Raw genomic sequence first — 24,902 nt, forward strand, 5'->3', positions numbered from 1 at the left:
AAGGGCCCAGGCCCTCGGAGGTCTTAGACAGTGTGATAACAGGGGGCCAGAATTTAAACAGGCTGGCTGAAGCATGGTACGACTAATCAAGAAAAGCCTCTTAGTGGAGGTTTGCCTGATCTTCACTATAAAGGTGGCGAGAGAGAGATGGTTTGGAGAAGAGGAGTTATGCCTCACCAGAACTAATCTTATAAGTAAGCAGAGTAAGAGAGTGGGGATATTTTCTGAGGTGCTAGACAAGACTCCTTCACTCACCACACCCTCTCTCTCCCCAAAAACTTTTCCAATATGCTTATAAGACCTAACATTCTACCAATAAAGAATAATTTTATTATCTAAAACTTATGTCAGCTAGTATATGTAGACATGCCAGAGAGCTATAATAACCCTTTAAGCAATATCACTGATTTAGACCATATTGTAACTTTAAAATTTTCTTTCTTGGGGTTAGATTTGATAGAAGAAAAAAAAAAGTGCATGAGGGCACTAAATAATAAAGTAGGGATATAACTGAAGATGAATGGTAAGTTCAAATATCAGAGACCAAAAATGCCAGAGGTCTATGGTAGATGCCCTCTGAGACAGCTTGTATTCCTGGTCAGAATCTGAGATTAACACAAATTGTACTGAACCACGTGTTGGAGAAGTGTGAGTTGTATCTGATGTGGGAACCACTGAGGACTCATGAGTTGTGGAGTAACCTGGTCAAACAGCAAGGATGAGAGTTACCTGAGGCTGAAAAAGGAGCAGGGAAACATGTCACTGACAGCAGCCGCCACATTCTTACTGAACACCTGCAAGAGAAAAAAAACAGATTCATCCTGTACAGATGTGAAGACAGGACTATCAGTCTTAACATGTCTATTGCTAATTGTTTTGTATATTTAATTTGGCCTCCTGGGTTGTGTGGTCAACAACCCTGGCTACCACACACCCCTTCAGTGGCCCGAGGAGCCCTCCACTCAGGGCTTCCAAGAGATGCTGGAGCTGAACCTGCTGGGGACTTTCATCTTGTCAAAATTCGCCCTCCCTGACTTGCAGAAGAACCAAGTGAATGTCATCAATATCTCCAGACTGGCACGGGGGATTTGCCAGTCCCAGGCAGTTCCCTACGTGGCCACCAAGGGGACAATGACAGCCATAGCCAAAGCCTTGGCCCTGGATCAGAGTCAATATGTTGTCCCAGTCAACAGTTTCTCCTTCACAGGAAGCATCTGGACCCCACTGACAGGGGAGCTGGCAGCCCTAAAGTCAGAACCCAAGGCCACAGTCCAAGAGGCATGTTGGCTCAGTCTCTGGGCCCCATGGACCAGCAAACAGAAGTGGGGGTGGCTGCTGTGTTCCTGCCTCCTAAGCCAACCTCTGCACAGGCATCGATCCGTTTGTGACAAGGGGCACATAGCTCGGGTATAGGTACAGCCCTATCGGTGCCCCTGAATTCCCATACTTCCACCTGGGCCTCCCTGCCTAGGTCTCTCCCACCCCAAACTCCAACTTCTACCATCTGCCACATGGAGCCCCCAGCCCCTTAGACTTTACGCCCACTTGGCAATATACCTGGCTACCCTGCAGGTTCCCATAAAAGCAGTTTGAGGCCAGGGAAAAAAAACAACTTAGTTCAAGTTAACAAATAGAACATGCACTATGATGCTAGGAGACTGGTTGACAAAAAGTCTCTTATCTGTCTCAGAAAATTTAAGGGAGGCGTAAAAAGACTCAGGCCTCACTGCTGGGATTACATAGATCAGGAGTTCATAACAAGTCCTTGAGCTCAACCTTATTTCTTACTAATACCTACATTTATTTTATCCTTACTTTGAAAATGGAAATTTACATAGTATTTGAGAGAAGAATAGTTCTTTTTATTTTTTTGTTTTATATTATTTTATTGTATCTATCCCGTGTTTTCCATGGGTAAAAAGGTTGGTACCCAAGATAGTATCAATGAATTCCTCCATTCTTCCCACAACATTCAATTTCCTAATCCCCTTTCCGTATTTTCACCATGGAATACTAAATCTCATACCCTGTAATATTCAGACAGTTTCAGCCCAATCAAACTGAGGAAAGCATAGAATTATTATGCTACAGTTTGTCTCTATCTTATAATTTGGGGAGGAGTCTAATTATTTATCTTCAAAAGATCTTTAGCAATGTTTTAAAAACAGGTTACCATTTATTTTAGGAGGACTCATCAAGGGTCTTATTTAAAATAAACAATTTCATCCTTTCAAAATGAGGGAATGAAAAAAACAGATATTTTTCTTAAAGTATGAATGCCACAAGGGTTTCTCACATTGATTCATTACTTATAGATAAAAACAACTTAAGCTGATTTTTCTTGTTTATAGAATAAGTGTAAAATGTTCCACCAAAATAGGTAATGACATTTTTGTGTCCATAAATGTGCATGTAAGTCCAATTATGTATTTGTTGTCACTTAAACATCACCACCATTATTGAAACAGAAGTGCCAGTACTAATTCTTGCTGTCACATTTTCCAAAAATGAAAATAAGGCTTTTAAGTAAAATGCTAAGGTTTTCAATGTGAATTATTCATTCTTTGCATGGCCTTAGCAGAACACCCTGAGCAAAATAGCTAAACAAAAGCCTACCAGGGTTCTGGTTTCTAATCTGGTTAAGAAATACATTATAGGATTTTTCTTTTAACTTCACAGTTAATGGAAAAGTTTCCTTTCCTGAAACTCAGTGAAGAGTTCAAGAAAGCTTCTAACTACCACAGCCTCCATCTAATTGAAGTACCATGAGCAGACCTTGAAAACAGTGGCATTAGTCACACAGCTAAACAAACTACCTTTGATGGTACCAGCCAGCCAATCGGAACATTCCCCAGATGATCTTTGTGGGAATAGCAATCCATTAATAATAACTGAAGCAATGATCTTTCATGCCACCTTCCTTTCATGCACGACCACTCCACTGGTAATCTCTTAAGGGAACTATTAGCTACTTCAGTGTCCTTCAGAGAGGGCACTCTGCCTGTTCCAACATTTATTTCCACTGTAACATTTTTTTTTTCCTTTCCCACTGAAGTCCCTTTTAGAAATGAAAATAATTCTCACTGTGATTCTAGTGGGTATATAGGGAGTAAAAAAAATAAGAAATAAGTGGGAGAATAAATGAATTGAGAAGAAAAACACCTTTTACCCCACACCTAACTCTGAATTTTAAAGTTAGTAAAAATAAGTAATGCACTAAATTATAATATCCAATAATGGTTCATTTCCACTACTCTTTGTCAGTAAGGAGAATAACTGAGAGGTTACCAAAGGTGGGAAAGGGGTGGGGAAGGGGGTAACAGAGGAATTGGGAAAGGGCTATGAAAAACGATTACATTGTACAATGTTGAATATACTAATTACCCTGACTTGAGCATCACATATTGCACACAGGTATTGATAGTCAACTATGTACCCCACAGATGTGTACAATCAACTATGTTTCAATAAAAAAAGAAAAAGAGAAAAAAGAGACTAAATCTGTGTGTATCTAAATGGTTCAAACTAAATATTAAGTTTCACAGGATTTTCTTACCCCTAATCTTAATACATATACGCTGGAAGAGTGAGAGTAGGAGAGGGTAACCAGAGGTGATCCAAGATTTATCCCCAGCGTCCTACAATACCAGGAATTCTCTGTTGGGGGTTGTGTTTTATTTGTTTTCTCATGACCAGTGCCTTGCACCTCATAGGTGCTATACAAATGTTTGTCATGAGAGAACAAATCAGAGATGAAATCAGCCAGTATATTGCTAAATACTCTATAGCCTGCATAATAGCTGCCCTTGTTGTTTTCAACATTGGCGTGAATATTGCTACTACTTTATTTCGATTCTATGTTTTAACTTACCAACTTCTTTCTCTTACAGGATCTTGTTACATTTTCCAGAGTATGTTGAGATCAACTACCACAGTGGAGGTGATAATTTGGTAAATATTTCCCATGAGCTAAACTGTTCAGAATACCTCATGTGGTGAAATCTTTACCCCTACCCCAAATCCTGTTAACAAACTGGGGTTGATTAAAAAAAAAAAAAAAAACTTCTTCAAGCCTACAAAATATTTTAGTAGTTCGAAACTTTCCATAACTAGCACATTTAACATGATGAATAAATAATCAATAGATATTAGCAAGTATCAATGATTTACACTTTAATCATTAAATGTATCCATATCCAAAGTCTGGATTGGCTGGTTGGTTTGTGTAATAGGATGAAAATTTTAGATATGAATAATATTTCCCCCTTCCAAGAATCTTATTTTACCCTGTGACTCTTTTCACTTGGTCAGAACTACGTATTATTTCAGGGAAGGAGGGATGATCTAAAAGAATGCAGAGTACAGAGACATTCAGTTCTTGTTTTCTGATTGCTGCAGTAGGCTCTTAGAGCTCGTAGCTTTTTAAAAAACATTTTTATTATGGAAATTGTCAAACAAATACAAAGGCAGAGAGACTAACATAATGAGTTCCTATGTGTACACCACCCAGTTTCAACCATGAACTCAAGACCAATTCTGATCCATCTACATCTAACATTCTCCTTCTACCCTGAAGTTTTGGAAGCAAATCCCAGATGTCATGTCATTTCACCCACCAATATTCAGTATATATCCAAAAAGGTAAAGACATTTTTGTGGTTCTGTCTCTCCACATCAATCTATTTGTTGTATAAGATGTATTAGTTGAAAGAGTCTCATTTTTTAAAAATATGACTACAATATTATCATGCTTAAAAACCATTAAACAATAATTTCTTAATATCTAGTCAGTCACATTTTTCTGATTGTCTCATAACGAAACACATAAGTAGGTTTTACCTGCAAAATCTGAGTTTAAAGCATTTTAAAAATCTAATTTCTAAAAGATTCAGGACATAATGTTTACCATCGGAAAAAAAAATTGGGAAGAGATGAGGTGAGGAAGCATACTATCTCACCCAAAGGCTAAAGAAAGGTTGTCCAGACTAGAGAAAGTAAAGGGGTGGGAGAATGCTACATGTTTAAAATGGATTGAAAAATGGGCTCTGACCCCAATTTCTGGAGCCAAGCCCCAGAAATCCCTGGTGAATGTATTCATGTGCTGGAGCTGCCATAACAAACTACCATAGACTAGATGGCTTAAACAACAGAAATTTATTTTCTCACACTCTGGAAGCTGGCAAGTCCAAGATCAAGGCACCAGCTGACTCAGATTCCAGTGAGGTTTCTCTTTCTGACTTGAAGACGACGGACTTTTGGCTTTTTCCTCACACAGAGGGGAGAGAACAAACTCCTTCACATCTCTTTTTAAAAGAACACTAATCCTATCTGATCAGGGCCCCACCCTTATGACCTCATATAAATTACTTGCTTGTTCCAAACACAGCCACTCTGGGGGTTATTGTTTCAACATATGAGTTGGGGCAGGGGGGGCACATATATTCAGTCCATAACAGTGAGTAAGTGACATGGAAACCCATCAGGATTTAGATGCAAACCTGTATTAATTAGAAGTTTAATTTCTGCTTCTTGGGGAAATGAGAGATACAGATAGACATTAATATAACCTATAGAAAAATAAAGTGTTTTTGACACACCTGGGTTTATGGCATGTAAATTTATTCTCTGTCCACGTGGTTATTCATTTTTCTAAGCTGGGAATTGGGAGCATGGTTTGACCTGCTCTGCATGGTTGGCCAGGCTTTTGGAAGACAGAAAATAATATACAATCACATATCTCTTCTGGAAAAGTTGTGTTCTTTCCTAGTCCCACCAAATGAAAGAACTATCACCCCTGAAAATGGTTCCTTCAGGGCCCATAAAAAGAAAACTTCCAAATTCTCATTCCTGGGATTTCTTGGTTTCCTGGTTTTAAATTCCACACAATGCCACTATAACAGGCAAATATAAATAATAACAATAACAATAATAATTGTAACAATAGCTATCTTGATAGGTTTAAGGCACTGTACTAAGCACTTTATATGGGCTACCTCATTTAATTTTCATAGAAGGCTTTTAAGTAACTGCTGTTATCCCCAATTCATAGATGAGAAAACCAAAAGTCACACATCTAGTAAGTGGAAGAGTGAAGAGGTTGACACAATCAGGTGTGTCACTAGTTGGAGTCAAACATCCAAACACTATACTCTGCATCCCTGTCTTGATAATTAAAAAAAAAATTTTTTTAAAATATTCCTCTCAGCAATATGGTCACCAGAAGTGACATTTCCTTGAACTCTTAACTCTTCACATTTTTACCTTGTGTCATCAGATTAAACCTCAAAGTGTGGAATGAGAACAAAAGATGCCTACTAAATAAATTCTTCAGAATGCTAACCCTTACTGATACTTTACTATTTTTTTTAACTACAATAAGCTTTGTATTTATTATCAAACTGCTTTTTCAAGCTGTAAGTTTGGAATTTGACCTGGTATTCATGATCAGGGTTTCTGTAATTCCAAGTATGAATTACGCAAGAAAATTATGAGACAATGGTTGATAATATTGAAAAAAATCCATATTTACAGGAGATTTTTCAAGTGACTTACTATGATGTCTATTCATTGGAAGAAAGCTTTTGAAAAGACAAGTATATAAAGAAGTTATCCTACAGTGAACAGAACAAAGCCCATTAATGACAATGATGTGAACATTCAAGGAATTATTAAAAGAACCTTTCACTCTGAGGGAAAATTAATTTACCCAGAATTTAGTGCAATTGTTGAAATAAGAAAACCAGGGTGGCAAGGCAGCAGACCTTGTGGCCAAAGTTTTGCCTAAGGCCATAACAGTTGGAAGGAGCCAGCTTTCTGCTTTTCTCTTTTATGTTTTGTCAAGAAGCACTGGGGCATACATATCAGTGGCTCTTAACACTATTTCTCTAACAGCATAGTTTTTTGGGGTTTTTTTTCCTGTTAGAACTTAAAATAATCAACCAGTCTATAGACTTTGATTTCTGTTTCATCTATGCTTATTTCTAAATTCCTATTTCCTAAACTTTAAGAAAAATAGCTTTATTTCAATTAATTCCATTTTTTTTTTCTTTTGAAATGTGTTTAAATATGTAGAGCCTTGCAGATAAGGAGTAGTTTTTTATCAGGGATACTTGCCCCAAGGTAGAGATATGACATCTTTCGCCGTTTTAACACTGAGTAGCCATTTTTTGTCCAGGAAAGTAGCCTCAAAGTTCTGATTCTACACAGGTTCTTCCTTTCCCAAATTAAGAACACTGTTGTTCTTCCAGTACATAGACAGCATCTTTTGATTCTTAGCTCCAAGCCCAATGCCTGACATTGTTAAATACTTAATTAAAGTTTTTGTGTTGGAAGAGGGAGGGAAGGGGGGAGGAGGAGGAATGAACTTTCCTTGTGAGTACCTAGGTGACCTCACTTAGTCCCATCAGAAGATATGAAAGTAAATATAAGGACAGAGAAAGGAAATACAGAACTTGTCCTCCAGACAAGCACTACTAAGCTAAATTGTGACTAAAGCATATTGACTTTCAAGCCTTCTTAACTCTATTTTAGGGCCTCAACGTGCAGGACCCCTGATGCCCTTGGACTTGCCCTACCCAGACTGAATCCCACGTCCTATGCCTTTTCCCATTCCCTTTCCCTCAAATCCACCATTCTAGCATCTCTTGTAGTTTACTGCTTTCTGCTAGCAAGTCTAAAACTTTAGTGTGTGGAAATATGTCATTGTGTTTCCCAATGTGTTCTGTAGACTCAAACCTCCTGAGATGCTATGTGAAAAGGGATTTCCCTGTTAAATTTAGAAAATGATCATATAAAACCCCCCTCTTGTAGACTCAAAATATGCATTAACATATTAAAGACTCATAGAAGGCTTGCACTAAAGGAAGTTTATTGATTTTGTTTAATCCATTCTTTCTCAGAATTATCTGACCATGAACCTTTTTTTTAATATCACCTCTTAATGTCCTATAGGACCCTCTTCCACAGAACACAACCCAAGAAGAACTATGAAAGGATTAGTAGTTTGAAGTGACTTAACTGAATGGCAACAGGAGTTTTCTAAAGACAATGTTTTTACCCAAAAGCCTGATTCTTTGGTAGGAATTTTAGACACTTACTTGTGAAGGAGCTTTTGAGTAAATAGTCTCTGTAGAGCACTTCAGATTATGACATGATGGAGGAACACTTTTACAGGCTTATTAAGTGCCAAGCAATGAGCTATACGAGTTCACATATCTTCTTCCAGTTAATCTGAAAAACAATCCTATTAGGCAGTCATATTTTTACCTATTTGAAAAATGAGGAAAGTGAGTTCAGAGATTTCGTAGCTTACTCAAGATCACAGTTAGTAAATGGTGATGATGACTCAAATCCAGTTCTTACAATAGTATTAAATTTCATATTCTATCAATGTCTTCATGCTGCCTGGATTTCTAGGTCAGTATTTCTAGAAGCCTGGTCCTAGGATTCTTGTCAAAAAGTTGAGTTCCTGGGACCTCTCCCAAATGTACTAAATCAGAGTTTTGGGGATTGGATTAGAAACAAATGCTTTCATCAAGCTGCTCAGCTGATTATTAAACACACCAAAGTTTAAGAACCACAATTCTAAGTGTATTTTTTTTTTTTTTTACCACATTGCACTGCCATCATCCAACTAACTAATCAATCTGCTCATTACAATGCTAGTTCTTACCTTGCTCTGCCCTCAAGGCCAGCACAATAAGTCTTCCATTCTACATTGTCCTTGTATATTACCTGGTAGGTCCCCTGAGTAAGGCAACTCACTATACCCTGAAGATGAATTAAACAAAAATGAATCTTCTTATATTGGATGCATTGCTTTTGTTGGTGTTACAGGTGAAACTCACCAATTCTGGTGGTTAATCTCAATAAAATAACATATGTCTCAGTTGGCAAAAATTTGAGAGCAAAAGATATCCAACAAAAGGCAGTGTTTGAAGTAACCGAAGAAACTTAAAAGGCTTTTGATTTTCTTTGGCTAACAGTAATAAAAGATTTTGCTTCTTCCTTCCAGCTGATGATTTTTATATATGACTATTTTCCTCTTCGCTAATTTCCTCGACAAACCAGTTGTACTTTTTGTGAAATGGCGTTCCATTAAGAGCAAAAAAGGCAAGAAATTGTCTTTCTGGATTATGTGAAATACCTTCAACTATGTCGTGAGGTGCTCTGGCCAAGAAATAAGCAAAAAAATAGCTACAAGTGTGTGTGTGGTGAGGAGTGAGAGAGAGAAAGTTGAGTAGGCCCTTTTTTCCCCTTCTTTTTTGTTCCTTAGTTAGAAACCGTCTCTATTTTTACCTCTTGTGTTCCCAATTTATTATTGCTATAGACTTCATGTAATGTAACTAATGTGTCAATGCTCTGTACTTTGATCCAGGAAAAAATTAGTGAAAAGTGAAGAAATAAGTGACCAAGATGAAGAATGGCTTTTAGAACAAGCATCTGACTTATGGCTATCTGCTCTGATATTCATTCTTACCTTTCTCCTTCCTGATAACCCCCCAGTGCTCAAACCTTATTGCCAAGAATAAAGAATACAATCCCAGCCTCTCCTGCAGCTGGGTGGAACCATGCAATTAAACAAAGGCTTTTGATGTACAACTGGAAGAGTTACGTGGCCGCTTCTGGGAATCTCCTTTGCCCTCCATCTTCTACATCCCCTCTTTATTCCTGTTGGCTGGAATACAAACATGATGACTGGAGCTAGAACTGCCATTTTCAAACATGAGGTAAGTTCAAAATGGCAAAGCAGCAAGGACAAAGGTGTTGGAGTTGCCACCACATCAACCCTGGGCCCATTACCTCCAGAATAATGATACTTGAAAAAGAAATAAACTTTTAATCTTGCTTATGGTTTTGTAACTCTGGGCTTTCCATCACATGCAGCCAAACCTATGCTAATGGACACAGCCTCTATTCACCCTGGGGCTGAATGTAGCATGTTTATACAGTATGACTCTGGTCCTGAATTTGTTTTGGTGTAAATAAGTGAAATAAAAGTGATTCTATTTGGAATGAGATTTTTGTTTAAAAATAAAAATCCTAGTTATCATAACAAGATATTCAACTCACAGATACAAAGCTGTATGATTCTATGATTCTTCAATGGAATTACTTAAGGGCCACAAGGTGGTTGGGACAGGAGATTGCAAAAGAGATTGTGCACATTTATTTGTGATTTAGACAATTTTTTCTCGCATAGAATGCCAAGTCTAGATTGACTCAATATTAAGTTAAAACTAGGTCACTGCTATTCCTAAAGTTTCTGTATATTAATGTTTTCTTTTCCATTTTAAATATTATTTTCCTAATAGCAATTGTGATACTTGATCAACACTGAAAACTTGGAAAACACAAATGTTTTTCCTTTCCTTTGTTTCTTCTTGCCCTTTGTTCCTCCCAGGAGCGCACAGCAAAGGCAAGAAGAATGCCAGAATACAGAGGAAGTTCTAGGGAACCCAAGGGAGAGGAAGGATTGAGGCTTCCAAAAGTTTTGTGCTCTTCAGTCGCCATAAACCGGGGCAGTGGTTTGAAAACGAGTGGTTTGCACGTCTGCGTTTTCAGAGCAAGTCTCAGAGTAGCACCTTCCTCTGTTGTTGTTTTTCCTAAACTTTTCCAGCTCTTTCTTCTTATGTAAATATATAAGTCCTACACCCCATTTCATGCTTTATTATTCCCAAATAGCAAATGCATTAGACCCTTTGATTCATCTGTGGAGAATGCATTTTGAAGCAAAGCTTAATACTCTAAAATGGTTAGTTCATGGGGTTTTAATTTTAGGAATATCAGAAAAGCATTAATTCATAGTCTTCAGTTGGCACAAAAACTCAACGGATCTCCTCATGGAAAATACCCCCTCCCATCCTTTGCTCAGAAGTGTTCAGGAGACTTAATGGAAATCAAAAGCCCTCATAACATTTTATGCTACCCCACTGGCTTCCCAGACCACAGTCTTGAAGAAAACTGCCCCCAAGAGGAAAGCAAGTCCTTGAAGCCTTTTGGTGTCCAGCCAAAAAAAAGCTCATACCATCTCTGGGTCTTCCAAAATGTTTTTATTAGAGACCCAGTTTTAGTCCCAGGGCCAAGGGCAAGGCCTGAACACCCTGCATTTCTGCGTTTTATTTTCTGCACTAATCAGACCACCCTGATTAGTTGAAGTTTTTGTGAAAGTAGGATTGTCAGGTCCGCATCACAGAATATTAACTTAAAATAGGTGATGGTTCATAAAAACTGCATAGTACTTATGATAATTTTGTAACTATTATTAACCAATGTGTCATTTTTCTCTATCCGCATAAGTATAACTTCTAAGTAAATAATCCTAGCATGAAAAATACTTTCATAGTGAAGAGATAGTTAGAAAATAAATACTGTAAAACAAAACAAACAAAAACAGAAGGAATGTTACTCCTTCTCCGAATGTTCTCCATGTAAAACTAAATTAGATTTCATCTGCAAAAATCCTCCTAATAAACAAATTTGGAGAAAAACCCAGAAAATTATTTTTAATAACTTAGATACTGTGTATCTTTCAATTACTTTTAAAGAATGTCTTCTATATTAGTTTATTTTATCACTCAATATAATGCCCCACCTGGCTATCTACTATAGAAACTTAAATGCTTCCTGGCAAATAGTCAGGATTTGCCTCAGCCTGTTTTAGAACTCATCAATATCTGAAGTGTTTAGTGTTCTGACCTTGGACTCTATTTCTAGTAACTGGACTTCTATCTTGTTTCTATGACTAAGCCTCTACCTTGTACCCTAGGACTGGGTCCCGACTTCATGGCCTGTACAATATTCTTGCCTCCACACCCTGCTTGGTTCTCCCCAGTCATCTGATGTCCCGGAGGCTTGTTCCCAAATGTCAGCTGGAGAAGAGGGCCCAGTCACTTTCACTTTTGCCTCATGCCTCCTCCTGAATCTGCACATAGTTCCAAGTCTGGGAGTCTCTGCTGATCTTTGGGAACACCCACCTCTTGCTGTACCACCTCATGTTATGGTCCTGCCAGATTATCACCTGTTGATGTCTCCATTCTCTCTGGACATTGTGGTCAGCATGGCTCCACTCCTTCCAAGTGTCTGTACCACTTCAAAAGGTTTGCAGATTTTCCAGGTCCTTTCTGCCCTGCCTGGCCAGACTCTAAGCTATTCACTAACCTCCAGTCCTAATACTGATTCCTTAAGTTTTCAGTCTCATGAAGAAAACCATAAAAAGCTGTTAGCTTTACCTACCCTCAAGATTCAAGCATCTGGCACAAAAAGAGAACAAAAACAAACAAAAATTGATACTCAACATTTATTTTAAAATCCCAGAATCTCAGCATGAAAGTGAGATCTTATGTCTAGCTTCATATTCACTGCAGACATCCCTGATAGATGATCCTTGATCTTTTCCCGACAACCTTTCCCATCGTTAGATATTTCTTCCTTGGAAACAAATAGCATATGAAACTCCATAATAATTCATTCATTCAATGAACATTAGTTGAGCACCTTATATATAGCAGGCATTGTATTAGGTTCTGGAAAAACAAAGTCACTCGGGAACCATTTTGAGTACCTCTTAGAAGGTGAGTCACTAATAAATTCAAGATAACCTTAGCATTTCATGTAACATGTTCTTGTATATCTCTGGCAGTATTTTAAAGCTCTACCTGTTCTTGTTTTATAAACTGTCACAGAAATTATCTGTCCACAGAGCTAACCTAGTAGGAGAGCCTCAAGTGGGGGAAAAGCAACTATGGTGGATGAGAATGGAAAAGCTATGAGACAGGTGCTGAGGAGAGGGGGCTATACCAGGTGACAGAGGTAGGAGCTGCAGCCAGAGGATCTGTCAACTGAAGGGGACAGTTGAGTTCGAAAATGGGGGAGGCTACTTGGGGTGAGATGGGAGACCGGGAGAAGATTTGAATTTTTTGAATCAGAATGGCATAGGGATCTGTCTCTTTCATTGCCCTGGAGTCCCAGTAATGAAGCTATTTCTGTATTAGAGGCCAGACACTTCCTAGGAAATTCCATAGAGCTACTGGAGGGTGTTTTCTGTTCCCTCAATGCCAATTTCCATTGCAAATTAGATTTTTTTTTTCATTTCACAGGTGAAAGTAGTAGTTTCTGAAATGTAGATTAAAAATTGGCAATTTTTGTAGGAAAAATTATCCAACTTTCAATTTCTTCAGCTTCTAAGAAAAAGAACCAGAAGTCATAATAATAATTCGATCCACAGTCTAGTCCCAGATTCTGTTTCATCTTGTAGAAGCCATTTAACCTCTCTGAGCCTGAATCTCTCCATCTTTAAAAAATTAAAGTTAAAGTATGTCTTACCTCATCATAGAGTTGTTGTAAAGCTACAAAAATAAAAGCAACCACTCATCAAATCTGACTCTAGGCCAGACTTTGAGCTCCATGATTTTGGTATATTACCTCGTTAACCCCCTCAACAGTCCTGTAAGATAGGAAGCCATTTTCCAGATGGAAAAACTGAGGCTTCCAAAGGTTCAGCAATTTGCCATTGGAACTTTAATCCATACTTATCTGACTCCAAAACCCTGTCTCTTAACTAGGTGTTAAACTGAGGAAAAGAACACCTAGAACTCTCATGTAAAGGAAACTTTAAGAAACCTTGTCTTCCCTGCAATATGCCTTGCTTACATAAATTAGGCAGTGGGATTCTTGTTATTTTCACTGCAAAAAAAAAAAAAGCAAGGCTATTGTTTTAAAAATTCAAATAATTCACAAATACAAAGAGTAAAAACTTCACTGAATGCATAGAAGTGGAGAGTAGAATGGTGATTGCTGGGGGAGTGGGGAGGAAGGAGAATTGGGAGATGTTGGTCAAAGGGTACGAAGACTCAGGCTGAATAAGTTCTGGGGATCTATGGTACAGCATGGTGACTATAGTTAATAATATATTGTATACTTGAAAATTGCTAAGCAAATAGATCTTCTCACCACAAAAAAATAAGGATGTGAGGCGATGAATATGTTAATTACCTTGATTTAATCATTTCAAAATGTATACATATATCAAAATATCATGTGGCACACCATAAATACATACAATTCATGTTTGTCAATTACACCTTAATAAAGCTGTGGAAGAAAAAGAGTAAAGACTTCGCACACACATACAGGCACACTCCCCAGCTTGCCAATCTCAGTTTTGCTCCATCCCCCATTGTTAACAATTTGGAGGTGTACCCTTCCAGAGTTTTTCTATGCAGTACACATTTATATATACAGGTACTTCAAAAACTTCATGTAAAAAATAGTATTATCTTTTAATTCTATTTTTCCACAAACTTTTTGAAGTACCCTGGTATAGAGAGATTTTAAGATTACACTGCACATGTTATTCTGAGATTTGCCTCTTTTTTTTTCACTAATCAGTGGACTTCTCTCCATTTGTAGATCTATCTCATTCTTATTATAGCTAAATAATATTCCATGTGTGGATGTACCATATTTATTATCCTAATATTGATTAATTCTTGGTGTTTCCAATTCTCTGTTGTTACAAGAAATGTTATAATGAGCATCTTTATACACATATCTTTGAGCACACATATATTTTTATAGGATTGTTTTGGGGAGTGAATGGCTGACTCAAGTAATTTTTACATTTTTAATTTTGATGGGTATTGTATCAATTCACATTCCACCATAATCTACAAGTGTGCTTTTTTCTACAGATCTTCATCAACACTGGACATGAATAGAGTTTTAAATTTCTGCTAGTTTGATGACTAAAAGATGGCTACTTATTCTCAACTGCATTTCCCTGAATGCTAGTCGGATTATGTATCTATGTTTACTACCTAGTTGTCCAAGTACTTTATCTTCCAAGAATAAATTGCCTTTCCACATCCTTTGTTCAATTTTCCACTGGAATATTTTTCTTTTCATTGTTGAATTTGTAGGAGAACCATACATATTGTCACTATTACTACTTTGAATATTGTATGTATAATAGACTTTTTCTTCCAGTCTATATACTTGTCTTTTAACTTTTTTTAAATGGATCTTTAACTATAGAAATTATTTTCATTTTTATGTAGTTAAACTTGTCAATTCTCTCATTTATGACTTGGCAGTTTTGTGTTTTGCTTAGAAACTTCTTCCCTGGTTAAAGATAATGAGAAAAAGTTCTCCTATATTTTCTTCTGGGATTTTTATATATGGCTTTATTTTGTTGGCATTGTTTTGTGTTTGGTTATGTGTTTATTATATTAAATCATTAATCCTCCTAGACTTTTCTGTGAACAGTGAGGATCTAATTGCAACCAATTCGGCAACCAATTGTCCCAACACATCGAATAAATAGTTCATCTATTCCACAGATTTGAAATATGCTTTTACTATAACTAGATCCCCAAGCACACACTGATCTGATTCTAGACTGTAATCTGTCCCACTGATTGCTTGGCCTATACCTGCATGAATAGCCCTTTGCATATTAGCACATCTTGACCAGCATATCTTCATAATATGCTTTGCTCCTGGTATGGAAAGTCTCTAAACATTTTTCTCTTCCTAAATTTCTTGGTTATTATAAGTAATTGTGCCAAGGTGCCCATATATGCCCTACATGCCCATTTGCTCTTGGAACTTTGCTAAATTCATCTTTTTAAAACATAGTGCTGCTTTTGATGAAAACATCATTAATGTATATGATGGCAAAAAAAGAAAAAAAAATACTTTATAGCTACCTACAGTGGCAAATTCAACCACTACGTCTTCATATCAAAGTCATTTATGTTTCTGATTAACTGATCCCCAAAACTTCAGCCCTCTGCATCTTTCCCCCTTTTCCTAATCGTATGGTCAAGAGATAAATGTCTTCCAAATCTTGTTCCCTTGGAGAGGAAGGAAACTGATCAAAAATCCTGGTTTTTCATAAGTGATAACACACTGACTGTATAATTTGGAAATTTAGTTTTAACACTCATTTTTAAATAATAATGATATATAATAGATATATTTAAGTAATTAGAGCCAGAGTAGTCCAGTGATTTAAATTATGGGCTTTAGAATCAAATGCTTGGATTCAAATTCCAGATCATGGCAAGTTACTTAACTTCCCTGGAGACTTGATTTCTTCATCTGTCTAAAGATCAAATTGCCTATTTTGCCAGCTGTTTGTAAGGATTGGAAATATTGTATGTGAAATATTTACATATTACAGCATAGTAGGTATCCAATAAATTGGGTTTGTTATTGTTATTCTGCTTTTCTGTTGAATATCTTGCATGCATATATATATAGCAGTTTTCTCTTTTCAAAGTGCTTTCATGGATCTTTTCTCTTTATGGATGAAATATGGGCACAGGGACATTAAGAGAAAGGACTGCTGGCAACCGTTTACTGCTGTTGAAGGAAGCGAGGGTGGGCTTCAGAAAGCACTGTACACTGCGGGATCTCAAGGACTCAGATTCCTCCTGCATCCCCAGTCAAGACCTGAGAGGCAGAGCTTCTTTGAGAGCATTTGAGTGCTAGAAATTTATGAGGTTTTTTATAAGATGATCTACTTAAAATAGATCATATATAATCCCATTTAGGATCTGGTTTAGATGAGCTTTTCTTTTCTACATACCATTGTGAATGAAAAGTATTGTCAAAATTCTATCTTCCTTACATTTGCACAAAATCATTGCGAAAATAAAGTTGCATTTACATTTTATATCATTTATTTGATCTTAATTTTAGTCCAATAAATTACATATTACATATTTAAAATCTTCAGTGTGTTTAACTTGCTTACCTGCTAAATTAGCCAATTGATTGTGCTATATTACCTTTATTGTAGATACTATTTAGGGGTAAACTTAAATAGCTAGGTGGTGGTTTCATTTCAAGCAATGAACAGTTGTATTTTTTCAACATTGTAAAAAAATTCATATTCCATTCATGTGCTAAGAATGGCTTGCCTAGATATTTTCTTTGTAGCTCTAGAGCATAGATCAATGTGATTTGGTATGTTTGCAATTTAGTACAGAACAACAATGGCAATAAAACAAACCTTGATTTGCTTATAACTAGGTCATTCTGAGATCAAGTCAGAGAATATGTCTTGGTCATGGGGGGAGCGTTCAAAAACATATTATGGGCATTAATCATTGTTTACTTAAAAGTAGAGTATTACTTTCTGGGACTTAATGCCCAACATGTCTACTTTTCTTTGAGTCATAAAATTACACAAAAACTGACATCAGATGTAGAAGGCAGAGTGAATAATACATATTTTAGAAGTTTGTGATATAGTTGCCTAAAATGCATTTGAACCTATAGATCATTTTTCTTGTGAATGGCAGTGTGAAAAAATAAAATTTTAAGCCAATTCTTAAATAGACAAAGCAATAACCACATTTACACGAAAAAAATGAACACTTTAAAAAAATTAACTAAAAGGCCACTTGGTATATACATGACCATATATTTTTACATTTTGCATTTGCAAATAATGAAGCCTCACATGGGTTGTAATAATTGTTACTGGCTTTTAATATTGAGCAAAGCACAAATACAAAATGTACTTGAAGCTCAGCTTTAAGTAGATTATGAACATTTAATATAGAATGTTATCATAATATTCAGAGCACCAAATTGCAGACTTCTGTCACCCACTTTCAAGCATGCTTCTGAAGATCATAGTTAATTCTGCTGATTTATGGTAATGCTGCAGCATTATCGTCCACAGCATCAGAAACCACTAACAAGCTTAGTATAAGCTTGGGCTGAAATGGTTTGAGGTTTAAATTCTGTAACGATTATAAAGTAGAAGGAGTAAAATCCCACTTCAGCAAAAAAAAAAAAAAAAAAAAAAAAAAGTACTGCATTTCCACTCAATATCACAACCATCCCCCACCTCCCAATTGCCTTCCCCCTTTGCATCAAGAAAAGTAACTTCTAATGGACTGGCATTTTAAATTTTCCACATAGTCTTTTCTGAATGGTAATATTTCTAATTCAAATATATAATGCTCACAGTTTTTCCATGGTGAGGAAGACTGCCCTAAAAGAGCTTTTCTTCCCCCATCCTTCTAAAATAGTTGTTCTTTTTAAAACAAATTCCATTCTAGAAGTCCCTTTTTAGAATATTAATTTACATTACATTCAATCTTCTAGATAATGGTTAGAAATCTGAACATTTAGATAGCCAATATCCTCATCTTGTCAAATGATTGTGCTGTGTTAATGTGTGGCCCTTAAGCAGATGAGGCCCATTTATTGTCTTCTTCCTGGCTACTGAAGTCAAAGGAAGGTCCTGGCTTGAATGAGTATGGTAAAAAAAAAAAAAGAAGCGGGGGGGACCCTCTACCAAGACTGCTCCCCAAAGGATGAGTGCATCCTTGTCAGTGAACACAATGAACAGACACTAATAGCGGCAAGAGATTTGTGGCGTCCTCAAGATGAAAAATGCAGTAATATCAGCACCATCCTTGCTGCAAGACAAAAGAGCAGCTACTGTGGTCACAAACTAATTCCCAAGAAAGTGAGCTAAAGGAAGAACCCCGCATCACACACTTACGGCTATATTCTAATCTGAATAAGATAGAAACAGATTCAACAAGAACTGGCTATGTTGTTTTCCATAAGAAAATAAATTCATGCTACCATTCAGACCCTTAGCAAGTGTCACTCTATTAAAAGGCCAACCCTTGCCTTTTGTTTCTTGGGAGATAGCCACAACTGAAAAACAGCAAAGAGCATATTTTCTGCAAAGTTGCTAATGATCTCCGGTGGAGTAGGTGGGCACAGGTTCACCACGAATCCCTCCAGAAAGAATCATCAGCATGTACCTTTTTGAATTTTAATTTTAAAATCAACTCCAAAACAGACTGGCCCTTAGAATACAGGAAGCACACCTGGGTAAAGAAAACAAGAATAATAATGTGTACTGATTTACATTGTTCACCTCAACATCAAAAACCAAATAAGAAATATCGCATGACACCTGTCCTCATTTGAGAGAGAAGGCTGACCAAATTGTAACAGTCCTGAAGATAAAATCTTGTTCGGAAAAACAACTGAGATCTCTAACATTTTTCTCTCCTAAGAGGGTGAGTGCTTTTTATTTGGGTGGAGGAGCCATCCCTTCAGAGTCTACACATAAAGCATTGAACACTGGCTGTGAGAAATAGCGGTTGATAGGGGTGAATGTGAATAAAAGAGTAGAGAGTTCGAGCACAATTATGTTGGTGGGGAACTAAGGAAGAAAGAAAGGCGATGGCGGGGTCTGTGGGGATTTGGAACCACGGTGGCAAGGTACCAAGGGAACGGAGCCTTCGTGGTTCCAAACAGGCTTACCAAGACAGAGCAGCCAGGTCGGTAGTGAGCTTTCAGTACAAAGCGGGTGACAGGTCAAAACAAACAAACCAAAAAAACAAACCCACAAAAGAAAGTAACTCATAATTTCACGCCTCTTAGAGCCCACAGCTACGCGAGGAAACCACAGGTCTCCCTAAGATTCAGGATGGCTCGTCTTCTGAAGTTCAAACACCGACTCCTCACTACGGCTTTCTTTGCAAGATGTCATTCTCCCGCCTCCACACTCACTACCAAACAAACATAGAAATCTACTACTGTTCTCCCCATGCACTCCATTTTCTTCCAATCTGAGAGCCATTTGTGTGTATAATTGAAAATTAGCAGTGCAGCTGTTTGAAGAGAGTAATTTATCACAGCGCATTGTTCGTGCCTGACACTTTAGACCTGGCTCTAACAAGCCAGTGGTTGCTGGGGGTTGAGCTGCAGAAAGTGATTCGGCTGTAATGCTGCGTTTCCCCTGCTTTGTTGCTAATTGTAGCCTCTTTTTCTCCATTGAATTGGGAGTTGAGTAAAAGAGCTTGTTTGCTCTGTGCGGTGAGGCTGCCAGGGCCGCTTGGGCTATTATCACAAGATACTCTTGATCTTTTGAAAAGCAGGAAATAGAATTTTTCTCCAACAGGGAAAGTAATTTGCGATGCGTCCATTAGTTCTTCATTAAAGCAAGATTAAATTGCACGGCAAATCACATCTGTGTTTGGATGATTAAAGGGTGGCATTTTAGAGGCCAAAACTAATTACTAGTCAAAATGAATGGGAGTGAAAAAACAGTCATGTTTTTACATTAGATAGTGTGGCTTGTAATTAGATTCAAGCTAATTCCACTATTTCTTCTCTTTTAATGAGATGAGCCTGTCCTCATCTTTTTCTAGGCCATGCTAACAGCCCCAAATGTATAATTTTGATAATACTAAGAGTTTACTTTATTGAAATTTCTTTGCTACCTGCCACAAGTGACTGTTCTCTCCAGTGGTGCTTCATTATATAGAAACACAAGCTACTCAGCAATACAGCATACAATAAAAGTCATTTCTAGCAAAAAAAGAGTAATTTTAAATGAATACATACAAATGTATATATGTAAAAATGCATATTTTAAGCGTTTTTGAAATTATCTGTCTCCAGAAATTTGTGCAAAACAAATTCTTCTCAGCTGGGCAACTACAACAAGTATCTTTAGCAATTAGGAGTAGGGAGTAAGGTATTCGCAGGTAATAAAGTGTTAAAGTGTTCCAAATTCAGTGTGCATTTAGGTGCTGCTGTTTTTTCCTTCGTTGTGATATAATTTTTCTCATATTTCTTGTATGTTTTTACCTTTTCCTATGATTAAGGCGTGTTATGATGGATTTCTCTCTAAGTTCAGTTTTTGTTTTATTTAAAACAAACATTAGAAATTAAAAGCATTGTACTAATTCAATATTTGATGGTGGGAAATGGTAATTTCTGGGGAAAAAAAAACCCTACAGATCATATTTTAGATAAGCAGTTATTGAAGGAAAAGGAAAAGTAAACAGGCATTTACTCTCAACTAGGTGCTCTTGGACATAATGCATTACCAGAAACACCTTAGAATGACCAGAATCACTTGGCTCTCCAGACAGCGTTTGAAAGTTTTGCCTTTCTGGCAATCAACTTGACTTTGACATCAGAATTTCCAAATCTCTCATGATTAAGACATTATTTTAACAAAACTCTTTGTAGCAAAGTCCCCATTGCATCTTCAGATCAAAGACTGAACTTTCTTCCCCAGAGTATTTCCAGAGCCTGCACCCTTTATGGCAATAAGATAAATAAATAATTGACCAACATGAGATAAACAAACAAATGAAACAATCTTTGTAAATCAAATTTTCCTAGGTTGTTTTTACAATTTGACATAATAATATAAGAAGACAAACATAGCATACAGCATTTTAAAATGCGTGGGCATGTGGTTTACATGTGGCACCAATAAAGAGGTAAGTACAGAAACATGATTCCTGAGATCTACTAACTGTAGTAGATACACAGACTTTTATATTAAGCATTTATTTGTCCATTTAGTCACTTATTCATTCCTTTCATTTTTCACAGAATTTTATTAGGTTAATTGCATTCTATAACTTTTCATACTATTGTTTTCATCTTACCAACACTTTATACCTGACGTTTCCTAAGACAACAATAATTCCTATTCCAGTTCCTGTTTTGCATCTGTTTTCCTAGTCCAATTTCCTGTTCCTAATCTTTCGTATCTTGTCACACAAAAAATGCCACAATGGCATAGACGGGCATTCAAAAGATTTTTCTGGTACAAAGAAGATGGACAAAGCAACAAATAGAAGCAGTCACAATGGGACAGTTTGTCATGTGTGACACTTTGTAGCGCCAGTGAGTAGTTAGAGATGATTTTATTTGATACCAATTCAAGATAATGGCTAAACCAAAGTTTGTGATCTCTGGTTCCATGCGAAAAAGAGGGTACTAATTGGTGCTCTTTTTAGCCATCTCAGGAGAGGAATGAATTTAACTGTCCCTCAACCACGTGTCATTAGAAAGAAGTTTGTAGTCAGCACTCTTCACTGAGGACCTATGGGTAGCAGATAAAAAGGAAAGGAGACATGTTTCTTAATTTTAAAGAATTTGAACTTAGAACTGTTGTTGGTGACTTAAAACAGAAACTAGCAGCCACAACCTATATTAAATACCTTTCTTACGGTTGAGACCTTGAAAGCTATAAAGTGACAGTATCAGTTGTCAGTCTACAAATATTTATTGAGGGACTACTTCCTGTGTGCCAGACAGTGAATAAAATAAAATTCTGCCCTCATGGAGCCTATGAAACAGAAACAACAGCCATTTAATTTAAACAAAAATTGTTTTAAACAAGGATTAAGCAGCCTTTAAAACAGTATACTGGAGGAATATTATGGCACTTATTGAGCATGACACATTCATTGTCACTTTTTCAGTTCAGGTGAAAAATAATTACAAAGTTGTGGCTTTGTTTTCATCACTGCTGCTCACCTCAGCTCACCTGGGACACAGGGACAATGACAGAATAAACCTAGAAGAGGGTAGAAGAACAATGGTCCTCTTGATGGGTAGCAACTCACTGAAGGAAAGAAGCATTGGTTGTCCAAAACACACTATTCCTGGCTGCCATTAACCTCTCCTATGGGGCTGAAGGCCAGCTGGGAAAGACAGGTCTTTATAAAAGGTCAACCTGGAAATAAGCAGTAAGTCAGAAATTAACTATACATGTTTTTTAAAATCCAGACAAATTACCCTAAAGCCAAACAATTTGGCACAGTGCCAGAATCCCCTTATTTGTTCCACTCTACGGGACAAAAGCACTCCTGGACAGACCTACTCTGCAACTAATCTTGGAAGATACAGGAAGGCTGCTGGGTAAACCCATCCTAAAGCTTTCTATGCTGTGTGTTTCCCAACTACCTGCTTCCTAGAGGAGAAATATCTGTTAGTTCCCCAGTACAAGTACCACTCAAGATCCTGAAGCCCATTTGGATGTGATTATTTTCCAATTATTGGCTTAATCAGCAGAGCTGTGAGCACAAATAACTGCTCCATGTATCCTCAGAGAACAGGAGGATGTAAGCCTTAAATTGTGGCATAAGTAACTTGTTTTAGAAATACTTTTTTAAATGCAGTGATTACAATGCCTGAGTACAGCGGGAGGTGGGCTGAGGGGTTCAATTAGCACTGTGACAAGGACTATGTCCCTCAACTTGAACCCCAGGTTGCTTGATTAGACACAAAATCAACAGATTAGGATAAAGACTTTCAAAACAAATACTCAAATTTGTTCTTTCAAAGAAAAAATCCCTTCCATCTATTAGTATCTCAAAAAGTGAAGGAAGTAAGAAAAGAAAATGACAAAGATAATACATAGGCAAGTATTAGCATTTCCTAACTGTAATACTTTAGCTATAATCCAGGCAAAACTTAGTCACCAATGAAACTATGGGCAGATCTCAGAGGAAAGATCTTTGTGAGGCTTTCCAAAACCAGCCTGCTAGGAGACAGGCTGGGCAGGGAGAGGAGGAATTACTATCTGTGTACGGAATTACTGTTTTAAAGTAATGGGAGTCAAAAGTGCTCCTGTAATTTTAGTCCAGCCACCCTAGCATCAGTTACACTGCCTTATAGTCATATAATATGATACCACTTTTAGCAAAAAAAAAATTATATATACATACATTTATATGTAAATATGCACACACAACCAGATAAAGTTAAGGATATGTGCATGTGTGTGTAATATAGGGATACATGTGTGTTTGTGTGTGTGTGTGTAACATAGGGTTATATGTAGGGGTGTATGTGTGCTTGTGTGCGTGTATGCACGTATAAAACCCCATACATAGAGTTGAGATATGTGTGTGTTTGTGTGTGTGTGTGTGTGTGTATCTGTGCACATTGGTTTAATAGTGGGGAAGGGAGCAATAGTGGGGAAGGGAGCAATAGTGGGGAAGGAATCTAGGTTGTTTTTACAATTTGACTTGCATTAATAGCTTACAATGTCTATGCTTTACTTTCCTCCTTAAGAGCCGAAGATGAGGAGTCTCCAAAACTAAATCGAAGAGTCAAAGAGTGTCCTGTGCTCTGAGCCTTTGGCAAAGCACAAATAGAATTTTGAACTGTCTGTCAACAGGTCATTTTCTGATGCTCTGGGGAAAGCTCTCAAGAAATAAACTCTCCCTCTGGAAAGACTCTCCCTACAGAATTGGGGCTTCTGAAGGCCCTAACCCAGAGTTGGAGTCTGTGGACAGTCACAGCTGGAGCCTGGGACAGGGACCCAACTGCTTCCACTGCACAGAACCAAAAAGGGCACTGCAGAGATGCTCAGGGAGGCCAGAGGAAGTAACCCAACCCACCAAAATCTGCCCTGTTTCTTGAAAAATAGCCTGGAGTTAACAGTATTCCTTTCCTCAAGATAACTTTTAAAGTGTTTGTATAACACAAACAAGACAAGCGTGCACAGAATAAAAACAAGTTGAAGGAAAAATAACATAGAACTGGCTCGACCATTGTGTGAACTGGTTGCAGAGAGAGAGCCCCAATGTATTTCTTTTTTTAGTATTATTATTTTATTTTATTTTTTAATTTATCAATATACAATGTAGCTGATTTTCGTGCCCAACGTACTTCATGCACATTAAAAGGAGGGCCAGGCTGGCTGGTTAACTCAGCTGGTTATAGCGCAGTGTTGATAACATCAAGGTCAAGAGTTTGGATCCTCATACTGGCCAGCTGCAGAAAAAGAAAGAAAGAGAGGAAACAAAAAAGGAGGGCCAGAAGACATTACAAAGCCTATGTATTCCACTCATCATTGGCACATATAAGTGAGAAGTAACTGGTTGTATCAGCATTGTTATCCATTAGTGCAACCAACAGTCTCTTCAGTCCTTTGATCTCTAATTCCCACAACTCTGTTTAGCAGCTGAGGAAACTGAATTAAGAGAATAAAGTTAATTTTTCAAGTCACAGAGTTCAACTAAGTTTAAAACCAAAATCTGTCAAACACAAATCCAACATATACTTTCCTTGACACACAATTTCTCCAAAAAAGGTACCAC

General features: G+C 37.3%; 1 pseudogene; it reads left to right on the plus strand.

The window, feature by feature from the left end:
* Window positions 1-888: 888 nt before the first annotated feature.
* Window positions 889-1,402, plus strand: LOC134383706 (17-beta-hydroxysteroid dehydrogenase 14-like; annotated as a pseudogene).
* Window positions 1,403-24,902: the final 23,500 nt, after the last annotated feature.

The sequence above is a fragment of the Cynocephalus volans genome, chromosome 1 (genome assembly GCF_027409185.1).
Source record: "Cynocephalus volans isolate mCynVol1 chromosome 1, mCynVol1.pri, whole genome shotgun sequence".
NCBI classification, from domain to species: Eukaryota; Metazoa; Chordata; class Mammalia; order Dermoptera; family Cynocephalidae; genus Cynocephalus; species Cynocephalus volans.